We start from the raw sequence: 6,693 nt of genomic DNA, 5'->3' as shown, positions 1-6,693 counted from the left end.
TCAGTAGAACAGACCTATGGCACAGTGAGGCAAGAAATAGAGGTTCTTGTCCTGATCTGCTACTTCCTGGACCGTGTGATTTAGGAAAAAGTTTCTCAAATTCTTTGCGTACCTATTTCTCCTTCAGAAAATTAGGAATTACACTTTTCATGGATCCTTCCAGCTGCAAAGACCTAATTTTTTTAATCAAGTGATTTACTGACTCATTTGCCAGCTTATCAAAATTATCAATTAATTTTCAATCATTTTCTTACTATCTTTATTCACTTTATCATCTATTTTATTCAATTATTTGTTTTTTCTCAAACTTTTATGGTATTTTTTTTTATCATTGCTTTTCTATCTAAAGTAGAGTACACAACATTTCACAATTTCTCTTAGCCTCCTGATCTGGCAGCTAAATATTCTCAAGTTTGAAATCAGGATTTCAAAATAGCATTCCCACTTTTCATTTTTTATTACACAGACATTTTAAAGTTGTTTTGTCACCTATTAAAACGCTGAATTGTTACACGAATTAGAAGCCTAAAAGCTTATAAAAGAAATCATTATCAAGGAGATATATTTCTATAATATTATTCATGCAAAAAATTACCTTAGAAAACAAGTGGATAAGGATAGATGATGATTCTATAGCTGCTCAGAGAGATAACACAGACTCAGGCATGCAAAAATAGAAAAGGTAAGAATAAAGAAAAGATGGAAAAGAAAAAAAATAAGAACTCACATTTTTAGTATCAGCCGATTCCAGTTAATATTTAAAGGAATATCATTGTCTTCTTGAACTCATGACTATAAATGAAAAAAAAATCTTCAAAATCAAAAGAATGAATAGATCTATTAGGACAAAAAAGTAATGAAAAAAGTCTCACACTTGGTAAGTAGTTTTCTAATTATATTTAAAATGTAATAAATCACTGAATTCTATTCATGTAAGTAATACTACATTATATGTTAACTAACTGGAATTTAAATAAAAACTTGAAACTACAAAATATATCTTAAAAACTAACTATGTATACTCAGAATAGGAAATGAGAAGTATATCATAAAACTGGAAGGAAAATCACAATTGCGTTTGGGTCTACCTTTCTTGCCTTTTTTCCCTTTGGCGCAATAATGAGCAGAAAGGTCTATTTCCCTAAATGCTTGGAGTCTGGGGGCTGTTGGAGAAGCTGCAAGGGAACAGCCAGGAAGAGTATTTCAAGGCACTGCCAACATGTGGGTGCAGTGTCAATGGCAATCCCTATAGGAATTCTTGGACAAGCCTAGTAAAAATAAACTCTGGTGATTTTAATTTGCTATTGCTTTTGTTTTTTCAAATGTGCTTTTTAAAATAGATTTGTTTTAGATTGCTTCAAATATATGATCCTGGGCAGCCCTGGTGGCGCAGTGGTTTAGTGCCGCCTGCAGCCTAGGGTATGATCTTGGAGACCCAGGATCAAGTCCCACGTCAGGCTCTCTGCATGGTGCCTGCTTCTCCCTCTGCCTGTGTCTCTGCCTCTGTGTGTGTGTGTGTGTGTCTCTATGAATAAATAAATAAAAAATCTTTTAAAAATATATATGATATTAAACATCAAATGTAGGTCTTATGGTCAGTGACCAAAAAGTTTTTGAAATGCCTTATTACTTTCTACACAAGGAATAAACCCGAATGCATTCATTATACTTATGAAGGGTCTTTCATTGCTTCCATTACCAAGGCTAATTATTTATTAATATTGAAGGTATTGGGCTTTTGCTTAAAATACTTAAGGTCAAACTTAAATGTCCCCATTCCCACAAGGCTCATCTTCATTATATCACCTTTCTGAAACCTAATTCCATGCTCCAAGTCATCCCATTACATTCCCAATACCTGATTTCACCAGATTGTTTGAATCCCCTTTCATAGATTGTCCAAGGGTTTTTTGTTTTGTTTTGTGGGGTTTTGTGTCTATTTTTTAAATATTGGTATTCTTCTCTCATCTTCTTAACAGACTAACTCAATGAAAATTAGGTCTATTGTTTCTCATTTAAATTTTAATGATGACCAGTGTAACAGAAGTCATTGAAAAGTCATTACAATGTGCCAGTAATTGTGCTAAGGACTTTAAAGGGAGTTTTAAAATGTAATGCACATAATGACCCCATGAGATGATATGATTAATATTTCCACAGAGACACAAAGAAATAATTGACAAGACTAGGCAGCTAGTAACTAGTACAGTAGAATTTGACCCTGGCTAAGATACTTTACTGATCCTACAATGACTGTGACAAGTACTATCACACTTCACACAGAGTAAGCACTTAAGAAGTATATATAGATTTTTACTAAAATAATAATATAATGTACTAAATATTTCAAAATTACCCTTAAATTTTGAATTGAACTTTGGATACATTTTTTTCCCAGCATATACATCCCACTCATAGTAGAACCTCAAAAGCAACAAAATAAATTGCTAAGATATTTTTTATAGTTTTGATTAATTGATGATGGTGAAGTAACATAAAATTTAAAGGATTTGGTTTTCAGTTTTTATTGAATTACACTTATAGTTCTATTTCACTACCTAAGCAATTTCATTTTTGTGTTTTTGATGTCAGAAACACTGCAAGGAAGACTGATTATTTTGTGTGTGTGGGCATGCATGTGTGCATGTGAATGAAAACAGAGAGATGGCTGAAAGATGTACCATAACAACGGCATCAAAACCTAATTAGATATGCATCTTAAGTATTTAGAAGAAGAAGCAATTTTATATGACATACATTTGCCAGATGTCCAGGATGATTTCATGTTTACCACCTCAGTCACTGAACACAAAGGGTCTGAATTTGAATCCCAGGTGTACCTTTTACCAGCTATGTGACTTTGAGTAAGACACTTATCTCATTGAAATTTAGATTCTTTACCTATAAGTACAATTATTTTGTACATCAGTAATACTTAGTCACTATTATTATTAGAATTAGTATTACTGCTATTATTTATTATTATTATTAGAAACTTTCTGATACAATTTACAAAGAAACTTGGAAATATCTACAGGACAAAGCATTCAGATCACAATCTGTAGACAGAAGTCATTGACAATTAAGGACAAGATCAGACAATAGGTCACTGTGCAAAACTCTGTCATCCTGAAATGTCAGTTCCTCACTCCAGGCCCTCATCCATGGCATTGATATGTCCATTTATGTAGACAATTTTTTATAGCTGAGTTAATTGTATAAGATACGTGATGAAGATCATATATTTAGTTGGATTCAATGATTAAGTAAATATAAAATGTTACTTATACTTCCTCTAAGACTACTCCACACCTAAGGGAATGTCGTATTTTCCTCATGGATAACATTTGGAATAGGATGTGGCATATTTAATAGAGATAAAGCTATCCTCATTTTAGAAACACTGAGTTGTACATTCTCCATTTTGGGGTTAAAGCCATAATTTTTCAAAACTTCTTTAACACTGTGGTAGACATAATTCCAAAATGCCCCTCAGGATTTCCTGCCATAGCCCCTGGGACTGGAAATGTGATAATATATCATATGTTAAATGTTAAATGTAGGGGCACCTAGGTAGTTCAGTGGTTGAGCATCTGCCTTTGGCTCAGGGTGTGATCCCGTACTCCTGGAATCTAGTCCTACATCGGGCTCCCTGCAACGAACTTGCTTCTTCCTCTGTCTATGTCTCTGCCTCTCTTTCTGTGTCTTTCATGAATAAATAAATAAAATATTTTAAAAATGTTATATGTAGAATTACATGTCCAAAGGGATTTCTAAATGTAATTAAGGTTACTGATATATGCTGACTTCGAGTTAAATGTTTGGAACTTATCTAATCCCACAATTGTTGAACACTACATCTGAGTCTAATGATGTACTGTATGTTGGCTAATAGAATTGAAAGAAAGAAAGAAAGAAAGAAAGAAAGAAAGAAAGAAAGAAAGAAAGAAAGAAAGAAAGAAATTTTTTTCCTGATTGGTAACAGAAGAATAAGAAAGATTCAAAGTACAATTAGAATAAAATTTCCCATTCCTAGCTTTGAAGACAAAGGGGCCACATGCAAAGACATCTGGGAGCTGAAAGTCAACCCCTCTCTACCTGCCTTCCTGCTAACTGCCAGCTAGAAAATTTCTGGAGACAAGAGACTCCATTTTGAAGCTCCATTTTCCTTTCTAATGAATGAATTCTTTAACTGGGCCAGAGCAGTGCTAATTTTTCAAGATTTTTCTCACAAAATCCAACAAAACAACTGTCATTAGGACCATAAAACTACTGATAAGAACTTTATGAGGACAGAAGAGTTAACTACTGCAAACCAGGAATAGTTTTGCTGGACAGCTTCAGTAGAATAATCAATTAGATGATAATCAAAAGCAAATGCCTGGGTAGCTTAGTCAGTTAGGCATCAGACTCTTGATTTCTGCTCAGTCATGATCTCAAGGTTCTGAGATCCAGCCCTGCATTGCGTGTGGAGAATACTTAGGACTCCCTCTCTCTTCCTCTGATTGCCCCATCTCCAAACTCTGTCTCTTAAAAAAGAAAAAAGAAAAGATAGTAATCAACAGTGGCTTCATCTGTCAGTACCAAATTAAATTTTCTTCTCTTTTTCTTAATCTAAATCATCTGATTATACCTTTCTTCTTTCTCATAAAAAAACCCTAGCTTTCCCCACATGAGCAGGACACTTTTCTTGTTTACTCCAAAATTTGTGCTCCCCAAATTGCAATTCTGAGACCCCAAAGAAAGGCCTGTGTTCTTTTTCAGTTTCTCCTCCTTTCCTCAAGTGAAACAATTAAGTGAGCACTTTGACAAAACAAGGTTTATTATTCACAAGTCACAAAAGGTACATGACACACCTAGGGCCACCTTGTTGGCCACAGTTAGAGACAGGGAGAGACAGAAAGAGCTTGCCATTCTGAGGTTCTGCCTTTATTGAGGTCAAGAATGGGGTACTGGGCAGCCTGGGTGGCTCAGGGGTTTAGTGCTGCTTTTGCCCAGGGCATGATCCTACTAATGAATTTAAAACATAGGAGTGGGATTAAAGTACAGGAAGAAAAACACAGGGTCACTCAAATAGTCCGTTATAGGTCACCTAGAGCTTTCCAGAAAGGGGACTTCATGAGTGGGGCAGTCTGGCTCCTCATCTAGTTTTGTAGTTGGCATTGTGTTCACTGCACAGGAGATGTCTTTGAAATGAATGTCTCAACCATCAGAACTTAATGTTAGTACATTACATTGCAATCAAAAGTCAATTGTCAGACACACTATTCCTAAATAAGGTCACATTCTAAAGTACTAGGGACTATTCTTTTCTTGGAGGACACAATTCAACCCCTAACAGCAAATTTTAAATCCTAGGTAAGTGCCTCACGTCAAAAAGAAAAAAATCTATCTTCAGACATATGCATTTTTTAAATGTAAAAAGTTTTTTAAAAAAATTATGTACAACAGTAGGCAACATTATTTAAAGTCAGTAAATTTTTATTAAGGAAATCTCAATGTGATTGTTTTTCACTCCCCACCAAGGTTGCCTTAGTTCCTCCAAATTTTAAATCAAAATTTCTCTTCAACATAGCCCTTTTAAAAAGAATGTCTGCTTTTTAAAAAATGGAAATATCTTACGTAAATTTATGGTGTACAAGATGTTGTTTTGATACATTAATATATTGCAATATGAGTGTCATCAAAGAATAAGAACTTGCAAGTTGCATTGAGAACTGTGTAGCATCAGTAAATGGAAGTTATTCCATTCTTCAATACAGGTGGAGAAGTGTTTAAAAGCATTTGTAATAAAGATGTTTCTGGGGCCCCTGGGTGGTTCAGTTGGTTAAACGTCTGTCTTCAGCTCAGATCATGATCCCAGGGTGCTGGGATTGAGCCCCATGTCAGGCTCCCTGCTCAGTGGAGAGTATGCTTCTCCCTCTACCACTCCCCCTGCTTGTGTGCTCTCTATCAAATAAATAGAAATCTTTTAAAAAATTTAAAAATTTAATAAAGAAGATTCTAAGAATGCTAAAAAGCAAAAATTAAAAATAATATATGCGTGCATGCATATATACCCTATATTCAATCCTCAGTTGTCATGTCAAGCTGTGATTCTGTTAGTTGGGCTTATTATTTCTCCATTTGAAAATGGACACACTGATGACTTCCTGAGAGCATATTTTTCTACCTAGAAACTTTGGGATCTAATTTCTTTAAGTAATTTACTTTAGGACTCTCTGAGTATGAATTGAGTTTAAATCATATTCACTCCTAAACTAGCACATCCAAGAATAAAACAGAATTTGAGGACATGCTAATACCTAAGATTAAAATAAAAAGCACTATTAGGTCTTTCATACTTTTGGTAGCTCTGTCTTATAGTTCTATTCAAAAGATCTAATAGTTCTGTGAGTAAAGTGAACAACATAGTTATTTGATGATGCATCTCCAGTAATGTAGGTCTGCAGAAAAAGCCAATTGGGATAGACCTCAACTCTAAACTTCTATTCTACTACACTGTAATAATACACACCCCCCAATAGGAAGTGTTCCCCTAGGTCACACTTGTACATAGTGGCCATAGATTCCTGATTCTCTTATGTATGACATATCCTCCTAGAGCAAGACTGGACTTTCCTGCTTGGCCTTCCTTGTGACTTGTACCTAGTTACATGTTTGGAAGCAAAGAAGGGTATAGGAGGAAGCTCA

The 6,693-nt window shown here is 34.8% G+C and overlaps 1 non-coding gene across 1 annotated transcript; it reads right to left on the bottom strand.

The window, feature by feature from the left end:
- Window positions 1-6,353: 6,353 nt before the first annotated feature.
- LOC140613654 (small nucleolar RNA SNORA18) lies at window positions 6,354-6,479 on the bottom strand. Its single transcript, XR_012014556.1, has one exon. It is a non-coding gene; the product is annotated as a small nucleolar RNA SNORA18 (small nucleolar RNA).
- Window positions 6,480-6,693: the final 214 nt, after the last annotated feature.

This window comes from Canis lupus, chromosome 21 (genome assembly GCF_048164855.1).
Source record: "Canis lupus baileyi chromosome 21, mCanLup2.hap1, whole genome shotgun sequence".
Taxonomy (NCBI): domain Eukaryota; kingdom Metazoa; phylum Chordata; class Mammalia; order Carnivora; family Canidae; genus Canis; species Canis lupus.
The sequence above is the reverse complement of the archived record's forward strand: the minus strand, read 5'-3'. Positions and strand labels throughout refer to the sequence as shown.